Source organism: Mustela putorius, unplaced genomic scaffold (genome assembly GCF_011764305.1).
Source record: "Mustela putorius furo isolate JIRA1106 unplaced genomic scaffold, ASM1176430v1.1 tig00000876_pilon_pilon_pilon, whole genome shotgun sequence".
Classification (NCBI taxonomy): domain Eukaryota; kingdom Metazoa; phylum Chordata; class Mammalia; order Carnivora; family Mustelidae; genus Mustela; species Mustela putorius.
This window is the reverse complement of record NW_025421506.1, coordinates 5,545,941-5,567,530: the sequence shown is the minus strand read 5'-3', so window position 1 is coordinate 5,567,530 and position 21,590 is coordinate 5,545,941. Positions and strand designations below refer to the sequence as shown.

The 21,590-nt window shown below is 38.7% G+C and overlaps 1 non-coding gene across 1 annotated transcript; it reads left to right on the top strand.

The window, feature by feature from the left end:
- The first annotated feature begins 1,002 nt into the window (after positions 1-1,002).
- Positions 1,003-1,106, top strand: LOC123393605. The gene has a single exon (XR_006608436.1). It is a non-coding gene; the product is annotated as a U6 spliceosomal RNA (small nuclear RNA).
- Positions 1,107-21,590: the final 20,484 nt, after the last annotated feature.

Below are 21,590 nucleotides of genomic sequence, written 5' to 3'. Positions count from 1 at the left end.
AATACGTTGGTTTAGTGCAATGCTTGATTATAAAAATAAACTACCCTGTTTGAGAAATTCATTATGTGCTATACAAAATAACAAACTAACCCTAACTTGATTATTCTAGATAGTCATTTGACACTTACATGATCTCTGCTACTAGACTTGATCTAGGGCAGGCTCAGTGTATGGCTCAGGCTCTAGAACGAAATCTTTCATGTACCTGATGATCCATGGCATGGCTACAGAAGACTGCGGGTTTCACTCTGCATTGTGAAAATCAAGAGGATTCCAATGGGAGATGATCACAGAAAAATGAATCCGAAGTTCTGCTTTGGCTGATGTGGCCTGGAGGACCCATTTCCAGCAGTCCAACTTGACCACTTGGCCACTTGGGCAATGCAGAGACAAAATCATACTCTCTCAATACTGACTATAAGAGCATTAAAGGAGATGGGGAGTTAAAGCTGCTGTCGATAAGATAGTAATCTGCAGCTCTTGGAGTCAGACACAGACAGCTTCTCACTGCTGCTTCAACATAAACCTGGAGTGGGGTGATTCTCTCTTCCTCCTGCCCCCTGAGGGCTTGCCCACAGATTGACATCTTGGCTCCGGAATCTGGTTGCTCTTTTCTCTCCACAAACCCTCCCTGCCTTTCAATAATCCCTTATTCATACACAAGATAAAGACGCCTCCCCTAGCTTTGCTGGCCAACACTGATCCGTTTGTCTAAAACTACGTTCACTTGGCTGCTTACATATCTCCTGCTTTATCTCCTAGAGTTCCTACGTCCCATGACACCTCTCTAGGGAGGAACTTGCTGCCTTTGCCTCATCTGTCCGAGCCCTCTCCATAGTGCCTAACAGAGGTGAGAGCTCAGGGGGTCCTTGAAGGGCGCTTGCTGAGTCTCAGAGGCTGGAATCTCCCGACACTGATCGGGCAGCACTGGGAGCCGCTGGGGCGAAGGCAATCTAGAGAAGGAGTTCAAGTTCAAATGATGTTTTAAAAAGCAGGACTAGGGTGTTCGCATCAGCAGCACAGACACTAAAATTGGAGCAATACAGACATTAGCATGGCCCCTGTACAAGAATGACAGGCAATCCCATGAAGCGTCCCATATTTTTATAAATAAATAAATAAATATATAAGCAAGCAGTCCTAGCGAAACAGGACTGCCCTTTATTGGCACGCATCAGGTTTGCAAATCCTGGCCTCCAGGTGATTAGCAAGCAATGTCCAGTCCCCTACACTGGGAAAGCCAATCCGCTTTCCCAGTGGGAAGGAATGGAACAGCAGAGAAGCACTACTTGCTTCATTCTGGACTTCTCCCCTTGACCCAGGCTAGTTTCTGGACAGAGGGGCACCCCAGGAAGCCACATTCAGACTGTGTAAAGGCAGCCTGCTGTAAAAGGGTCCTTATTCTCAGGGAACTAGTGTCTTCTGGGTGTCACCCTGACCCTAAGCCCAACTCTTTTTCCTTCCTGGAATCTATGACAGGTCTCTGCTTGGACAGTTTGCCTGGAAGCTACAGGGATAGATGGTAGAAGGCAGGTGGGCCAAGGGTGGAAGTCAGCGGACTCTGCCTCTCCGTGCAGTACTGTTTGGGTGCAGAAACCAGCCTGTGCTTCTTTCCTAAAAATTTGGGATGGGGATGTGAGAGACCTAGGTTGATGGCTAGTGGAAGAAGATGGCTGAAATATCCTTCTTCTGAGAAAAGGCTAAATATGAAGTCAGACCCCCAAAGATGTGGAGAATGGAAGTCTGTTTTTGATGAGAACAGGGAATGAAAGATAATTGAAAGATGAAGGCAAATATCATCCAGTTTGCTTTTTTGAAGATACTCATCTAAAAATAAGATCATGTGGAGATGAAATGACATGTCTGACTGCTGCTAATAGCAGCCCTTTGGGGGCCAGGAGATGTGGAGGAAAATGTATTCAAAAAGAGATTTCTCTCCGAAAGCCATGACTCACCTCCCTGCTGCCAAAGTCACGGAGAGCTGCAGCTTTGCTGCTGTGAAACTGTTTACATCCAAGAAGACACAGGGACACAAGGTCATGGGAGGTAAGCAAGCCTGGAGACCTCAAAGTCGAAAGACAATAAACACAGGAACTTCCAGGGCTTTTAAAGGAGCTTCGTCAGGCCAAACAAATTCCCACTTCAGATGGGGATTCACAGCCTCTTGTAGCAGATGGGAATAGGAGCAGAGCAAGGGTTGGTTCAAACTGAAGTACCGATAAGTTTTATCAGGACCAAAAACAGGCCACAGAGAGTTAAGCCCTGGAACGGTTTTTCAAACATGTCTGGACTAGAATGAAAACTCAACTGGCATGGAGCAGAGGAATTAAATTCAGGAGCAAGTTTCCAAGGAGACCCATAAGAACCCAGTTAGAGGAAAACGTCTTCCAGAAAATTCATAAAATGTAATGAGTCGCCACCAAAGCAATGGAAAGCACATTCAGTGCAATGACGGGGAGTGGATGGAGGCCTGATGCAGAAGAGACTCAGCTATGACCCGAATAGGTATTTCGTCAGCAAATATTTGGGTGTATTTAATTGAAATGCATTTATAGCAAGTCAACTCCTACCAAAAAAAAAAAATGTCAAATATTCTTCCTGTAATTAATATGGAATTTGGTCCTCAATTTGACCATGCACATTAAGCAGTCTGAATAAATTTAGTTGGGACTTGGCACCCATTTGAAGCAGTATCTGCTAAGAAAAGAATGCTTTTAAGTCTCCTGGAACTCTGAGAAAAGGTACAGAATTCTTGGTTTCATGGAAGCCTGGTGTGCCTGTCCGCAGCAACACATCCCACTTCTTCCTTCTCTCTCACCCTTCGCCGCTAAAGGTCTTCGGACCTCACAAAAGCAAATCCGACCCACTTCTTTCTTACTGAGAATCACAGCAACTTTTCTTTGAAATTTAAGTTTAACGAAAATGGAAAAGTCTATTTTTAATCAGAGAAAAACCTTAAGCTGAGTGAAAATTTCTTCACAGATCCTATAGAATGTAGACTAGAACCATGTTTGAGGTGATCATTAATTTTATGGAAGTGATATACACCAGAATAAACTTCCATCCCACTTTATAATCAATCAGTTAATCAAGTCTGAGGGGAGTAGGAGTGCCATGCATTCTCTGTCATGTGCTGCATGAGGTTACAGAGAACAGAGTGTCACTGTGTAGTAATTGAATGTTCAGGGCTAGATTCAAGTAGTTTTAAGCACAGAATTGAAATGATCAGGTAGAGAAAAGGAAATGCAAAATTACTTAACCGACTACTTCATGATAAGAAAATATCCAGTACCCGTTCCAGTGTCCTCATTTGGTGCTATCTCTTTAAAAACGTGGCGAATAGGGGTGTCAGGGTGGCTCAGTGGATTAAGTCTCTGCCTTCAGCTCAGGTCATGGTCCCAGGGTCCTGGGATTGAGCCCCACATGGGGCTCTCTGCTCAGTGGGAGCCTGTTTCCCCTTCTCTCTCTCTGTCTGCTTCTCTGCCTACTTGTGATTTCTGTCTGTCAAATAAATAAATAAAATCTTTAAAAAAAAAAAACGTGGTGAATAACATCTTTGAGAAAATCTTTAAACTTAACAAACATTTCTAAAAATATGTGTGCAACCACAGAAAATACCAGAAAACAAAACTTATCTATAGTTTTTGCACATTCATTTTATGTATTTTCCTGAAATCACCATGCATCAATATTTTTCAAAATTCCTTTCTAATATTCTTTGAAAAAGTAGTAATTCTTTTCTTGAAAAAAAAAAAAGTAATTCTAATTTATTACACTTTGAAACAACTTTCTTCACCCAGTTTCAACTGGATTCCAAAGCCTATTTCACATACTGGATCAAAAGTTTTCTTGTACAAGATCATTTCTATTAGACTAGAGTTTATCATTTATAAGTTATTTTTTTTAAAAATCAAACTTTGAAATTTAACCACCTTACTTGTTGTTGTCAAGACTATTCCCATGAACGTGGTTCTGAAAATTAACATTTGCCAGTGTTTCTTTAATGCCAAAAATCATAAAAGGTGTACTGATAAAGAATGTACCTACCACATAGATAGTACCTGATAACATATTTTAATAAAAATTAATTCATGTAAATAATGAAAAATTCAAGCTGTACAGAAAGTTATACAATGAAAGTAATATTCTACTTCCTCATGTCACCCAGGTTATTAGTCATTTCTTAGAGTTCTTCTAGAAAACATTTTTTCTCCCATGTCAAAATATGCACGTACATATATATATATATATATATGTATATATATATATATACATACACACACACAAACACATGCACACACAAATTTTTATGGGGAGATCAAGCAATCACTACCTGAAGTGCCTCACTTGGCTCGTTTTCACATAATAAGATGTCTTGCAGAGCTTCCCATGTTAGCACAAATAGACCCACCTCTTTCCGTTTAGCAGTGGCATAGCATCCAATTCTGCTGAGTTTTATATATATCCAATACAGTCTACAATGTATTTCAGTAGCCCTTTTGTTAACTGGCATTTAAGCAGTTTCCAAGTTTTTCTGATTTTAAAAAATGCTGACTGGAGCACCTGGGTGGCTCAGTGGGTTAAAGCCTCTGTCTCAGATCATGGTCCCAGGGTCCTGGGATCGAGCCCCACATCGGGCTCTCTGCTCAGCGGGGAGCCTGCTTCCTCCTCTCTCTGGCTGCCTCTCTGCCTATTTGTAATCTCTGTCTGTCAAATAAACAAATAAAAATCTTTTTAAAAAATGCTGACTGAAGATCCTCTTACAGCTTGGCTTTAAAAAAGGGTATCTTAGTAGATTAAATTCCAGAAGTGGAATTTTTTTAAGAAGAAGTTCTCTTTTTCAATCTATTCTAACTTTTAATATTGCCTACAATTTAAAAGGGCAAAGCTTTTTTATTTTGCTTAGGTTAGGAAGAAACAAAATGGAAAACATCAATGACACCGAATGCATAGGTCCAGCTGCCTTGATTCATTTCAACTTCAAACTGGGAGGCCCTTCTCTTGAAGAGTTGTTTAAAATGGGGTCCTTAACAATGTTTTTCTCACTCTAGGATCATACAAATGAGCTATCTGGTGAGTAGCATATCCTGTTTAGCACGCCGTGAAGAGAGTTCCATAAATGGCCATCTGAAAGTCACTGGTACCTGATCAGATCTTTGTGATTAAGTCACACTGAAGGCAACAGCTTATCTGGTCTCTTGGGTAAGATTTATGGGCCTGGGCCTCAACCGGAGTCACCAAGGAGATTTCTCTGTATAAAGTAACTGCCCCCCCATATATCATCTAAGTGGTCCCCAAGCTGTATGTAATTTTACAAGACCTAGATGTTGTAAAGGAGAAGCCAATTTTAGAATCTTGCTTTCATTAAGTGCAGAATGTTCATCCTACTGGGAAAAACTCAACTCCTTTTGCCAGTATTAGCAGCCAGACCAAACCTTCTGTATATCAGCACCATATGACAGGTTCGAATTATGCCTAAGTCACTGGGGTTGGCAGATTAAACGGGACTGTGTCCTTAAAAAGAACAAAATTGCTGATGTAAGTCTCAATATAGAAGTTTCATTTTAGGAAAAAGAGAAACTTTTCTGGGTGAGGCTAGATTTGCTCCATAAATCAGGCCAGGCAAATCCCCACAAGGCCCAGCCCTTGGGTGTTTCTAAGAAGAGCAGACCACTGATGCCTCCTTACCCAATCCCAGCCTGTTTGTGAGCTCTACTGGGCTCCCCTAGGTGATTGGCCTTAGGACGTTTCTGGGAGTTTGAGAAAACCAATATTCTATAAGTTTCTTTAATTTAGTTGTGGATAAGAACGATTCTTCTATGGGTTTTCTGTACTCTTAGAAAATGATTAGTCAGAATTTGGGTGGATAGAAAAGCAGACAAAAGAGGGGTCAATGATATATTTCTGTCCCTAAGAAATTCCCGCTGAAAATTAGATATTGATCTCAAATGGCAAACAGGAATAAAAAAATATGGCAAATGGAAAATTGCCAACATACATAGGTCAGAACTGAACTGCCTTGATTAGGCATGCTGTTCCATTTATTCATTAATCCTTTTAACAAATATTTTGAGCACCTTTGCACTGCATTCTGCACTCTATGTATATATATAAAAATTATATACCATAGATAGTCCAATTAATACTTTGAGCTTAAAATGGTTTCTATCACAACTCCTGCAGTACAACAGTGGGCTGGACTAACAGAGCAAGAACAGGGACAAAGACATACCAGATAAATGTAAGAAAAAGAAAAAAAAACTGTTTTTTTAAAATATAACATAAAATGAATATTTATAGAAGCTTACAAAATAACTGCTTTTTTAGAATGAAAGAATATATATTTTTCAAAATCCAAGAAACATTCATAAAACTAATCACGTACCAGGCACATATATCTCAATAAATGTAAAAACATATTTTTTTAAAATGCAAATCACACTCCCTGATCATAATGCAGGGGGAGGGGGCAGGGGAATTAATGAAAAATTAAAAAAAAATACAAAAAAACACAGGAGACACGAACAGACACTTCTCCAATGAAGACATACAAATGACTAAGAGACACATGAAAAAATGTTCATCATCATTAGCCATCAGGGAGATTGAAATCAAAACCACATTGAGATACACCTTAACACCAGTTAGAATGGCAAAAATTAACAAGACAGTAAACAACGTGTGTTAGAGAGGATGTGGAAAAAGGGGAACCCTCTTACACTGTTGGTGGGAACGCAAGTTGGGGCAGCCACTTTGGAAAACAGTGTGGAGATTCCTCAAAAGATTAAAATAGAGCTACCCTATAACCCAGTAAGTACTGGGTATTTACCCCAAAGATACAGATGAAGTGAAAAAAAGGGCCATCTGTATCCCAACGTTCATAGCAGCAATGTCCACAATCACCAAACTGTGGAAAGAGCCAAGATGCCCTTCAACAGATGAATGGATAAAGAAGATGTGGTCCATATATACAGTAGAATATTACTCAGACATCAGAAAGGACAAATACCCAACTTTTGCCCCAACATGGATGGGACTGGAGGAGATTATGCTGAGTGAAATAAGTCAAGAAGAGAATGTCAATTTTCATATGATTTCACTTACTACTGGAACATAAGGAATAACATGGAGGACATTAGGAGAAGGAAGGGAAAAATGAAGGGGGGATATCAAAGGGGGAGAGGAACCATGAGAGACTGTGGACTCCGAGAAACAAACTGAAGTTTTAGAGGGGAGGGGGGTGAGGGGATGGGTTGGTCTGGTGATAGGTATTAAGGAGGGCGCGTATTGCATGGAGCACTGGGTGTTAAATGAAACAATGAATCTTGGGACACTACACCAAAAACTAATGATGTACTGTATGGTGACTAACATAACATAATAAAAATAAATAGATGATAGATAGATAGATAAATAGATAAAGGAGCCAGAGACCATAGGTCCTGTGAACCTCTGTACCAAACCATACCTGAAAATAATTTAACTTTGGACTTTTTGGTTATTTCCACCAGAACTCCTACTCCACCTTCCTAAAATTGAACTTTCTGACACTTGCAACAAAAATATTCTAATACTAACATCTGGAAATTCTATATTCACTCTAATTATAAATCAAATATGACTAAATAATAAAGATATTTGCAAACCAAGTTTAGCTCTCATATGGCTTTTCTCAGGATGAAAAATACTAGAATCTGAGACATAGGCAATTGAACCCAGGAGAATGAGAAAAAGGGAGGAAGTTCCAGAAGGCAGCTGTGCCACAAACATAGAAGAATGATCAGTGCGGGAGAGCTAGGTGTCCAGGGATGAGGGATCTTGGAAAAGAAGATTTCATGTATTTAATAGTATTCTTTGGAGAATGGGGGAGGGGATTAAAGATGCAAGAAAGCCAACAATGGCAGAATAAATGACCAGTTAGAAGCTCCAGGAAGACCAAGAAAGGGAAATATAAACACAGAGCATTACTTGGATCTGCAGTGAACAGTATTTACATGGTCATAATACCATAAGCACTTTATGGAGTTTCAGCTTTTAGAATCAAAGTATTGGCATAGCACCAGGGATTTACCATTTCATAGCAGACTCTAAATAATAAATGACATTCGCCTAGACAATGTGGAATTTTCAAGTACAGACCACAGAACGTGGGAAGTAGAAGGGGGGAAATGAGAGAAGAGGGAAAACTATTAGCCCAATATCCTTATCTTAGTAACTGACAAAAAAGGATCAAAATGTGTAAGAATAGTATTCAAAGTTACGAAAGCAACCAACAGAAATAAAAATAGTGACCTGATTGTACGCAAGGAGGGTGATATGAGTCAAATGCTTATGTACTATGGCCAGAAATCAAGAGCTAGCTGCTTATAGGGAAAAACAGAGAAATCAGAGTTCGTGTATATTATTGAGAGGTCACGGGTAAATGTAAAGAGATTGAGTCACACCAAGAACTAAAATCAGAAAATATTACAAGAATAACATGGTCATCTCTGGGGATCAGGACCAAGATGGGGGTAGGGACTGATCCTTACTTTCTTTCTCTCTTTTTCTCTTTCTTTCTTTTTTTAACATTTTATATATTTATTTGTCAGAGAGAAAGAGGAGTCACAAAGCAGAGGGGAGGGGCAGGCAGAGCAGGCAGAGGGAGAAGCAGACTCCCTGTTGAGCAAGGAGCCTGAAGCCGGACTCCATCTCAGGACCCTTGCATCATGACCTGAGCCAAGGACATATGCTTAAGTGACTGAGTCACCTAGGCATCCCTGGTCTTTTCATTTTAAATTCTTATGGTCCAGTTAAATATTTAAACCATGTGTAGATGTTTTTGATACAAATAAAATTTTAGTGCTAAAAAAAAGAAAATTTTTAAGCCGCTGCCTTCGGCTCAGGTCATGATCCCAGGGTCCTGGGTTCGAGCCCCGCATCGGACTCTCTGCTCAGCAGGGAGCCTGCTTCCTCCTCTCTGCCTGCCTCTCTGCCTGCTTGTGATCGCTCTCTGTCAAAAAAAAAAAAAAAAAAAAAAGAAATCAGATTCAACCTCACTCATAATTAAAGGAATTCAATCTAATCACTTCCAAATTATCAATTTTGCAAATATTTACAAAATTTGGTGATTCCCAAGGTGGGCCAGAGTGTGGGGAACAAGTAGGAGGGAAATTCAAAATATTTTAACAACGAGGATAGCCGGCAAGCAAGCATTCAGAACTGATGGCAGCCATAAAATAACCCATGTCCATTCTGGTGCTTAGTCGTCCCAGGGATGGCATCTGTATATGCTCTTGGTAGGGATGTATGCTGGATGCAGTCTTGCTGGAGGACATCAGTCATGGTCTGTTTTTTATCCAAAGCTGTTCAAAAATGTTTAGAATTTGAATTAGCATATTCATCGAAGTAAAATGTAAAAAGGATATGATTTTTGTAAAAGCTTTATTGAAATATAATTCATATACCACACATTTCACCAATTGAAGTGTACAATTCAACAGATTTTCAGTTACTCCCAGAGTCGTGCATCTTTTCCTAATTGATTTTAGAACATTTTCATCATCTTAAAAAGAAACTCCCTTAACCATCGCTTGCCTAACCGCACCCCCCGCCCCCGCGCCATTTCTCCCAGCCATAGGTAATCATTAATTGACTCTCTGTCTATAGATTTCCAATTCTGGAAATTTCATATAAATAGAGTAATAATGTTGTCCTTTGTGACTGGCTTCTTTCACTTAAATGTATTTTTTTCAAGCTTCCTCCAAGTTGTACCATGTACCGGTAGTTCATTTCTTTTTGTTGCCAAATAATAGTATATTTTTATACTACATATATATTATACTATATATTATATATAAACCATGCAGTTATCAGTTGATGGACACTCGGGTTGTTTCCATTCTTGGCTATTATCAATAATTGTGCTATGAACATTCATGAAAAGGTTTTAGTCTGGGCATATGTTTTCATTTTTCCAATGTACATAACAAGCAGTGGATTTGCTGGGTCAAGTTTTCCAAAGTGGCTACACTGTTTTACATTCCCACCAGCAGTGTATGGGGGTCCAATTCTTCCACATCCTCTGCAACAGGTGTTAGTGTCTGACTTCATGATTTTTGCTATCTTAGTTTATTGGCCATTTGTAATATCTTCTTTGGAAAAATATCTGGGTATCTTATCCATTTTTAAATTGGGTTATTTGTCTTTTATTACTGATTTGTAACCAACTTTTCTTTCTATATTCTAGATACAAGTCTTATCCAATATATGATGTGCAAATATTTTCTCCTGTTCTGTAAGTTGTACTTTCAGTTTCTCTTTTTTTTTGAGATAATATTATTTTTTTCCATTTTCTTAATTTAAATTCAATTAATCAACATATAATGTTATTGATTTTAGTAGTAGAGGTTAGAGATTCATCAGTCTTATATAACACCCAGTGCTCATCATGTGCCCACTCCAATGTCCATCACTCAGTCACCCCATCGCTCCACCTCCCTCCACTCCAGCAAGCCTAAGTTTTTCCCTATGATTAAGACTTTCTTATGGTTTGTCTCCCTCTCTAGTTTTGTCTTCTTTTACTTTTTCCTCTCTTCCCCTATGATCCTCTGTTTTGTATCTTAAATTCCACATATCAGTGAGATCATATAATTGTCTTTCTCTGATAGATTTATTTCATTTAGCATAATACCTTCTAGCTCCATCCATGTCTTTGCAAATGGAAAGATTTCAATTTGTGATGGTTGGGTAGTATTCTGCATATATATCATATCTTCTTTATTCATCTGTCTATGGGAATATCTGAGTTCTTTCCATAGTTTGGCTATTGTGGACATTGTTGCTATAAACACTGGGGTACACGTGCCCCTTCAGATCACTACATTTGTACTTTGGGGTAAATAACCAGTAGTGCAATTGCTTGGTTGTAGGATGGCTCCTTTTTCAACTTTTGGGGGGACCTCCATACTGCTTTCCACAGTGGCTGTATCAGCTTTCATTCCGTCAACAGTGTAGGAGGGTTCCCTTTTCTTCCCACCCTTGCCAACATCTGTCATATACTGATTTGTTAATTTTAGGCACTCTGACTGATGTCAAGGTGGCGTCTCACTGTGGTTTTTTTTTTTTTTTTTTTTTTTTAAAGATTTTATTTATTTATTTGACAGACAGAGATCTCAAGTAGGCAGAGAGGCAGGCAGAGAAAGAGGAGGAAGCAGGCTCCCTGCTGAGCAGAAAGCCTGATGTGGGGCTCGATCCCAGGACCCTGGGATCATGACCTGGGCCGAAGACAGAGGTTTCAACCCACTGAGCCACCTAGGTGCCCCTCACTGTGGTTTTGATTTGTATTTTCCTGATGCCCGTGATGTTGAGCACTTTTTCATGTGCCTATTGGCCATTTGTATGTCTTCTTTGGAGAAATATATGTTCATGTCTTCTGCCCATTTCTTTTTTTTTTTTTAATAAAGATTTTTATTTATTTATCAGAGAAAGAAGGAGAAAGTGAGCACAGGCAGACAGAATGGCAGGCAGAGGCAGAGGGAGAAGCAGGCTCCCTGCTGAGCAAGGAGCCCGATGTGGGACTCGATCCCAGGACGCTGGGATCATGACCTGAGCCGAAGGCAGCTGCTTAACCAACTGAGCCACCCAGGCGTCCCTCTTCTGCCCATTTCTTGATTGGATTATTTGTTCTCTGGGTGTTGAGTTTTAGAAGTCCCTTATAGATTTCGGATACTAGCCCTTTATCTGATATGTCATTTGCAAATATCTTCTCCCATTCTGTCAGTTGTCTTTTGGTTTTGTTGACTGTTTCCTTTGCTGTGCAAAAGCTTTTGATCTTGATGAAGTTCCACTAGTTTAGTTTTGCCTTTGTTTCCCTTGCCTTTGGAGATGTGTCTATCAAGAAGTTGCTGAGCTGAGGTCAGACAGGTTGCTGCCTGTTTTCTCCTCTAGGATTTTGATAGATTCTCACATTTAGGTCTTTCATCCATTTTGATTCCATTTTTGTGTATGCTGTAAGGAAATGGTCCAGTTTCATTCTTTTGCATGTGGCTGTCCAATATTTTTCCAGACACTATTTGTTGAAAAGATGGTCTTTTTTCCTTTGGATATTCTTTCCTGCTTTGTCGAAGATTAGTTGACCTTAGAGTTGAGGATCCATTTCTGGGCTTCTGTTGTGTTCCATTGATTCTATGTGTCTGTTTTTGCACCTGTACCATATTGTCTTGATGATTACAGCTTTGTAAGAGAGCTTGAGGCACAGAATTGTGATGACACCAGTTTTGGTTTTCTTTTTTAACATTCCTATGGCTATTTGAGATCTTTTCTGGTTCCTTACAAATTTTAGGATTCTTTGTTTCAGCTCTGTGAAAAAAGTTGATGGTATTTTGATAGGGATTGAACTGAATGTGTAGTGTTTGTTCTTCCCATCCATGAGATGAGCATGGTGTGTTTTTCCATTTCTCTGTGTTTCCCCCTGTTTCTTTCATGAGTGTTCTATAGTCTTCTGAGTACAGATCTTTTGTCTCTTTGGTTAGGTTTATTCCTAAGTATCTTATGGTTTGGGGTGCAACTATAAATGGGATTGACTCCTTAATTTCTCTTTCTTCTGTATGACTGTTAATGTATAGAAATGCAACTAATCTCTGTGCATTGATTTTTATACCATGCCACTTTGCTGAATTCCTATATGGAGTCTAGCAATTTTGGGGTTGAGTCTTTGGGTTTTCCACATAAAGTATACTGTGATCTGCAAAAAGTGAGAGTTTGACTTCCTCTTTGCCAATTCGGGTGCCATTTACTTTTTTTTGTTTTCTGATTGCTGACGCTAGGACTTGTAGACTATGTTGAACAGTGGACATCCCTGCCATGTTCCTGACCTTAAGGGAAAACTCTCAGTTTTTTCCTATTAAGGATGATACTCTCTGTGGGCTTTTCATATATGGCTTTTATGATATTGAGGTATGTTCCTATTTCTACACTGTGAAGAGTTTTATTCAAAAAAGTAATTTGTCAAATGGTTTTTCTGCATTTATTGAGAAAATCATACGGTTCTTGTCCTTTCTTTTATTTATGTAGTGTATCACATTGATTTGTGAAAGCTGAACCACCCTTTCAGCCCAGAAATTGATCTCACTTGGTCATGGTGAATAATCCTTTTAATATACTGTTAGATCTTGTTGGCTAGTATTTTTGTGAGAATTTTACCATCCATGTTCATCAGGGATTTTCATCTGTAATTCTCCTTTCTGGTGGGGTCTTGTCTGGTATTTGGGATCAAGGAAATGCTGGCCTCATAGAATGAATTTAGAAGTTTTCTTTCCAGGGGCACCTGGGTGGCTCACTGGGTTAAGCCACTGCCTTCAGCTAAGGTCATGATCTCAGGGTCCTGGGATTGAGCCCCGCATCGGGCTCTCTGCTCAGCGGGGAGCCTTCTTCCTCCTCTCTCTCTGCCTGCCTCTCTGCGTACTTGTGATCTCTATCTGTCAAATAAATAAATAAAATGTTAAAAAAAAAAGAAATTTTCTTTCCATTTCGATTTTTTGAAACATCTTCAGAAGAATAGGTGTTAATTCTTTAAATGTTGGGTAGAATTCCCCTGGGAAGCCATGCAACCCTGGGCTCTTGTTTGTTGGGAGATTTTTAATTGCTTCTTCAATTTCCTTGATGGTTATGGGTCTGTTCAGGTTTTCTATTTCTTCCTATTTCAGTTTTGGTAGTTTATGCATCTCTAGAAATGCATCTATTACTTCCAGATTGCTTAATTTATTGACATATAGTTGTTCATAATATGTACTTATAATTGTTGTATTTCTTTGGTGTCTGTTGTGATCTCTCCTCTTTCACTCATGATTTTATTTATTTAGGTCCTTTCTCTTTTCTTTTTGACAAGTCTGCCCAAGGGTTTAACCAATCTTATTAATTCTTTCAAGGAACTATCTCCTAGTTTTGTTTATCTGTACTACTGTCCTTTTGGTTTCTATTTCACTGTTCTTTGCTCTAATCTTCATTATTTCTCTTCTTCTGTTGGGTTTAGGCTTTATTTGCTGTTCTTTCTCCAGCTTCGTTAGGTGTATGAGAACTTTCTTCTTGAGAAAGGCTAATCCTTCCCTCTTAGGACTGCTTTTGCTGCATCCCAAAGGTTTTGAACCATTGTGTTTTTATTTTCAGTTGTTTCTATGAACTTTTAATTCTTTAATTTTCTGGTTGACCCATTCACTCTTTAGTATGGTGCTTTTTAGCCTCCATATATTTGAGTTCCTTCCAAATTCCTCTTGTGATTGAGTTCCAGTTTCAAAGTTTTGTGGTCTAAAAATATGCAGGGAAATCCCAATCTTTTGGTACCATTTGAGGCCCGATTTGTTACCCAAGATATGATCTATTCTGGACAATGTTCCATGTGCACTTGAGAAGAGTGTGTATTCTGTTGTTTTAGGATGGAATGTACTGAATATATCTGTGAAGTCCCTCTGGTCCTGTGTGTCATTCAAAGTCCTTATTTCCTTATTGATCTTCTGCTCAGATATCTGTCCATTGCAGTGATTCAGGCATCAAAGTCCCTCATTATTGTATTATTATCAATATGTTTCTTTAATTTTGTTATTAATTGGCTGCTCCCATGTTAAGGGCATAAATATTTACAATTGGTAGACCTTGTTGGATAGTCCCTTTAATTAAGATACAACGTCCTTCTTCATCTCTTACTACAGTCTTTGGTTTGAAATCTAATTTGACTGATATAAGGATTGCCACCTCGGCTTTCTTTTGAAGTCCATTAGCATGATAAATGGTTTTCCATCCCCTCACTTTCAATCTGGAGGTGTCTTTGGGTCTGAAGTGAGTCTCTTGTAGACAGCATTTCAATGTGTCTTGCTTTTTTATCCAATCTGATACCTGTGGCTTTTGATTGGGGCATTTAACCCATTTACATTCAGAGTAACTATTGAAAGATATGAATTTAGTGGCATTTAAACTGACATTTGGTGACCTGTAAAGTGACATTTTCTGTATATTGTGTCTGTTGCTTTCTGGTTTGTTACTTGTGGGTTCTCTCTTTGCTTAAAAGATCCCTTTTAATATTTCTTATAGGGCTTGTTTGGTGACCACAAATTCTTTCAGTTTCTGTTTGTCCTGGAAGGTTTTAATCACCCCTTCTATTTTGAATGGCATCATATCTGGATAGATAAAGTATTGCTGGATGCATATTTTTATCATTTAACACTCTGAATATATCATGCCAGTCCTTTCTGGCCTGCCAGGTCTCTGTAGGTAGGTCTGCTGCCAAGCTAATGTTTTTACCTTTGTAGGTTATGGATCTCTTATCCTGAAATGCTTCCAGGATTTTCTCTTTGTCTCTGAGATTTGTAAGTTTCACTATTATGTATCAGAGTGTTGACCTATTTTCATTGATTTTCAGAGGTGTTCTCTGTGCCTCCTGGACTTAGATGCCTGTTTCCTTCTCCAATTAGGGAAATTCTCCATTATAATTTGCTCCCAAACACCTTCTGCCCCTCTCTTTCTTCCCTGTTCTTCTGGGATCCCAATTATTCTAATATTGTTTTGATTTATGGTATCACTTACCTCTCAAATTCTCCCCTTGTGATCCTGTAGTTGTTTATCTCTCTTTTTCTCAGCTTTTTTGTTCTCCATCATTTGGTCTTCTATATCAGTAATTCTTTCTTCTGCCTCATTTAGCCTAACAGTTAGAGCCTCCTTTTTTTATTGCATCTCATTAATAGCCTTTTTATTTTGACTTGGTTAGATTTTCGTTCTTTTTTTTTTTTTCCCTCCAGAAAGGGATTCTCTAGTGTCCTCTATGTTTTTTTCAAGCCTAGCTAGTATCTTTATAATCATTATTCTGAACTCTAGTTCCAACATCTTACTTATGTCCATACTAATTAAGTCCCTGGCAGTCAGTGTTGTCTCTTTTTCTCTTTTTTGAGGTGAGTTTTTCCATCTTGTCATTCTGTCCAGAGGAGAATAGATGAATATGAGAATATAATACTAAAATGACAACAATGATGCCAGAGAAATATACACTAAACAAATCAGAAGAGACCAGAAACTAAAAAAAAAAAAAAAAATTTTTTTTTTAAGAGAAAAAGAATATAATCAGACAGGTGAACAGAATAGAGCAATACACTGGTTGCTGTGTGTATTTTGGTCTCTTTGTTAGAAAATTAGATCCCAAAATTTTAAAGAAAGAAAAACTTACATATGTACAAAAATAAAACACAATGGAAGGATAGACTGTAACTGTAAAAATGAAAATTAAAAGACAAAAAAAAGAGAACAACAACAAAAAGGAATGGATATAAACAGACAGGTGAACAGAACAGAGCAATATACTATATCTTGAGTGTATTTTGGTCAGTTTGTTAGAAGAAACTACATCTCAAAACTGTAAAGAATGAAAAAATCATATATATATATATATATATTTAAATACATTGAAAGGAGAGAATGTAACTATAAAGATGAAAATTTAAAAAGACTCTAACAAAATGAAAAACAAACCAAAAAAAGGAAGGGAAACATAGAGAGAATATGATCAGAAAGATGAATGGAACAGAGCCATACACTAGATTTTGGGTGTATTTTGGTCTGTTAGAAGAAACTTCATTGCAAAACAAAACATATATAAAACCATATATAAAGAAAAATAAAATTAAATACAATGAAGATATAGACTGTAACTGTAAAAATGAAAATTAAAAGAGATTTTTTTTTTTTAAAGTTGATGAGGGGTACCTGGGTGGCTCAGTCAGTTAAGTGGCTGCCTTCAACTCAGGTCATGATCCCAGGGTCCTGGGATTGAGCCCCATATCGGCTTCCTGCTCAGCAGAGAGCCTGTTTCTCCCCCTGCCTGCCCTCTGCCTACTAGTGCTCTCTCTCTCTATCTCTCTGTCAGATAAATGAAATCTTAAAAAAAAAAGAAAAGAAAAGAGTTGAGATAAAATATTGGTTGAAAAAGGAAAGAGAAAAAATTTAAAAATTGAAATTGGAAGACAAAAGAATCACGGGGAAAAAACCATGAATTCTATGTGCTGTATTCCCCTAGTGCTGGAGTTCTGCACTTTTCATTGATCGGTAAACTTGGTCTTGGCTGGATGTTCTTGCTGATCTTCTGGGGGAGGGGCCTGTTGCAGTGATTCACAAATGTCTTTGCCCGAGACAGAATTGTACCACCCTTGCCAAGAGCCAGGCTAAGTAATCTGCTCAGGTTTGCTCTGGGTAGCTTTTGTTCCCTAAAGGCTTTCTGTGCTGCTTTAGAGGATGAGAATGAAAATGGTGGCCTCACAATCTCTGACCCCAGAGGAGCTGAGAGCTTGGGGCCCTACTCCTCAGTGCACCCTCAGGGAAAAGCAATCAATCCCTCCTGTCTCCCTCATCTCTAGCCACAATCTGTGCTCACCTGGCTTGTGACTGAATGTTACTATCTCTGGCACATGGCCCTGTTTGGAGTCTCCAAAACCAGCAGATTACCACAGGATGTTCCTCCTGGGGGAGGAAGGGCAGTCTCCCCATATCTGCTGCTTTTTTGGGCCCCTGCTCAGGGAGCAGTAGCCTGACTGTGCCCATGGTTTATGGCAACCTGGAGCTGAGAGCCCACTCCTGGACTCAGAGAAGAGAGGGAAGACAGGGAGAAGCAGGCTCCTCACTGATCAGGGAGTCCCATGTGGGGCTCGATCCCAGGACCCTGGGATCATGACCTGAGCCGAATGCAGATGCTTAACCCACTGAGCCACTCAGGTGCCCCATCCCTATTTCCTTCTAAGACTTTTACAGTTTGGGCTCTTCCATTTAGGTTTTTCATCCACTTTGAATTCATGTCGTCTATGGTATGAGGGAAGGGTCTGACTCCATTCTTTTGCATGTGGCTATCCAGCTGTCCCATCACCATTTGTTAAAGAGACTATAATTTCCCTCAATGAATGGCCTTGATACTCTTGTTGAAATCAATTAGCCATAATTGTATGGGATTACTTCTGGACTCTCAAATTTTATTCTGTTCATGTCTATGTCTATCCATGTGCCAGTTCTATATTGTCTTGGTTATTATAACTTTGTGATAATTTCTGAAGTCAGACGGTGTAGATCCTCCACCTTTTTCTTTTTTTTATTGTTTTGGCTATTGTGGGCCGCTTTCACTTCCACAAAGAATTTAGGATCTGATGCTCAATTTCTAGAAAGAAACCAATAGGGATTCTAATAGGAATTATTAGAATCTGTTTAGAATCTATTAGATCTGTTTACATCAGCTTGGAGAATTTTAGACATTACACAGATGCCCTTCTATGGTGTTGGATTGAACTGAATGTTCCAAACTTTGAGAAATATACCATTATTTTTTATGATTGCCTGTATGGGTCACAGACTAGCCAAGAACTCAGATGGGGAGAAAAAATATTGCTGTCTCTGGGATTGGGGGCATCAGCTTGGACCCCAGGTCAGAGAGAATTGCTCATGAACATGCCTTTTGTCTAGACTTAAGTTAGCCATTACAACCTGATGAATCTGATTTTATGTATAATGGCTTAGCCACTAATCTTCCTTTTTTTAAAAGTGTCCTTTCTCTTTGCCCAAGTATTCTTTGTAATGGCGATACCAAGAAACAGTCTAGGAAAAAGTCATTGGCCCCTCTTTCCTCACATCCTTTTAGTCTCTACCCATTCTCCTGAGTCCGAAGTACAAAAAGCCATAATCAAGGCTGGCAACAACAGAAGGTCCTGAAAGTAATGGGTTGGAGGCAAAGCACAATAGGCAAAGACCAACATTCTTCTTGGGTTGGGACTGTCTCACATCAATGAATCTTATCTCTATGATTCTAGCATGGCTTCCTGCCATAGCTCTGAATAAGTACAAACCTTTTCTTCCTTCTTCTGCCTCTGCTGTAGGTTCCTTGAGGACAAGGATTTGTTCAGAGCTGTATCTCCAGTACTCAGTAGCATTCATGGCAGACAAACAGGCACTCAAACATTTGTTGCCTGAATATTGGCATGTTTCAGATGAGAGTACCACATGTGGTTGTAATGGCCATCGAATCAGATGCTGCATGGGGAAATGGCAATGATTTTAGGTACCCAGAAACATAGCACATACGTTTTCTTTTCTTTCTTTTTTTTTTTTTTTTAAGATTTTATTTATTTATTTGACAGACAGAGATCACAAGTAGGCAGAGAGGCAGGCACAGAGAGAGGAGGAAGCAGGCTTCCCGCTGAGCAGAGAGCCCGATAGCACATACTTTTTCAAAAAGAATTTTAGAGAAACAAAATATGAGTAGGATATCACCTGAATATGGTGTCAGAAACACTCCTGAGCAAGAAATGAGAACACTGCTTCCAATGAAATATGAGGATTATAAGCACGTCATCAGACGCAGAATCTTTGTGATTCTTAAGATGTCTCGTGCAGATTCCCCATTTCAACATATTGTGGTTAAATAAATGAAGAAAGGTCAGATCTTTTATGACTAAATGTTTATAACAATGTATATTTTAAATCTTATCTTCTCTTGACTCTCTTTTCATACAAGTTTGTTTTTATTGGACCACCAGCAGCAAATTCCTGCAGTTTTATGGCCATGTGACATTGTTGTCATTGCTTTTAGCACACGCATCTGTTAGTAAAGAAACTAAAAGTATTCTCTTATGAGTCACTAAAATACACTTGCCAAGACCAATTAAACTAGTGCCAAATATGACAAGTCACAAGAAGACTTTTAACAATTTACAATGTTTTTGTTGGGGAAGGGAAATAAAGAAGAGAAAGAAGTAAATTTGCATAACACTTTTTTTTTTCTTTCTGGTGAGCTTCAAGAGTTATAATCACTGAAATTCAGTAAGGCTAACTGCATTACTATTTCTTCTGGTATGTTTTATACCATAGACCAGAGAAGATAAGTAAGATTTTTGGTGGTTGATCTGTTCTATCTCCACAATACAAAATATTCCTTGTTCTTCCTGAGTGGGAAGTACTAACCAACATGAAAGAACAAAAATAAAGGTGAAGCAATGCTAGATTTTAGGTTTCAGAATAATTCAAGGTTGGCCATATACTCAATAGGCAATAAGGTAAACTAGCAGTTAAATTTGCATTTGTAACAGTCTGAAGGTAGGAAATTTAGCTCAAATAAAAGTTTGAGATATAGTTAAGAGGACGTACAGGGGAGGTATGTTGCCTCATCAAGGTCAAAAAGAGTAACTAAAAAAAAAAAACAGTAACTAATTGGCAGGACTTTCAGGAGATGGGGCATCTCAATAACCTAAGTCTTAAGAAGAAACCATAGAAATTTGTCACACTGTAGAATGTAAAGAACAAGAAGAATTCTTGGTTTATCTTTTGTCTTCCCATTGAAATCGTGCATTCATCAAGTGGAGAACTGAAAAAGTTATGTCAACAAAACTGGGGTTCTATTATTTTTTTTAAAAACACTCTAAAAGTAGAGGGAAACATATACCCTTGGAATCCTGGGACCTGGAGGCATCCTTGGCTGCTCTGGCAATTCCTGATTATCCTTAGAATCCTGGCCTAAGACTCTCCACATCAAACTGGCACCCCCAGTAAACATTACCCCAGAAGACCCCTCTGGCAAATTCTTTAGGATGGTCAAGTGTTATGAAACAGTCCCCCAAAGTATAGTTTGGCTGAGACTGAATTTGGAAACATGAAAACTGTTGCAAAAAATACTTTGGGTTAATGTTCTTTATTTTAACAAAACATTTCATTTTGGAATAATTTTAGACATGTAGAAAATTTTCAGAGATAATACAGATAGCTCTTAAATATTATTTACTTAGCTCTCCCTAATATTAGCATCTTATGTCACCATGGTACATTTATCAAAACCAAGAAAATAACAATGGTTAACTAGCTCACAGCCCCTGATAGGATGGGGTAGCTTAGAATAATTACCAAACCTTTTAGAGGTCAAGAAGAAAAATTTGTCACGGGGACAAAATAAGCACTATTTTCTCATGGAATGAGCCCAGGAAAAAGTAAAAACTTAGCACCTTTCAAAGCCCAAGTTTCAAGTCTTTGGCAGGGTGTAGCCAGGTGAACTGGAGCGATGCTTCTCAAATTTCAATGTGCTGATGAACCATCTGAGCATTCTCTTAAAATATAGATTTTTGATTCAGTAGGTCTTGGCTGGAACTGCTCATCAAGCTTTCTGTTGAAGCTGATACTGCTGGTCCCAGACCACACTTGAAATAACAAGAATCTAGAGAAGTGCTTCCAATAGAACTTTCTGCGAAGATGGAAATGTTCTATCATCTACACTGTCCAATGTGAGCCACTAGCCACACATCGCTAGTACCACTGAGGAACTGGATATTTCATTTTAATTAATTCAAATTTAAATAACCACATGTGGCTCATGGATACCCTATTGGACAACACAGAATTAGAGTGTTTCATAATCAAAAATATACACCCTCATTCAGAAAGTCTAGGTTTTTTAATACTTCCAGGAGGGCTAAAAGGAAAAAGAGAAAAAGGGTCAGAGAGGGAGAGATGGAGCTCTGTTTGCATGCGTTGCAAATGACAATAACCAATAAACTTCAAAACAAAGCTGCCTGTTGAGATTAATCTGGATGGGCAGTGACAGGGGCTTG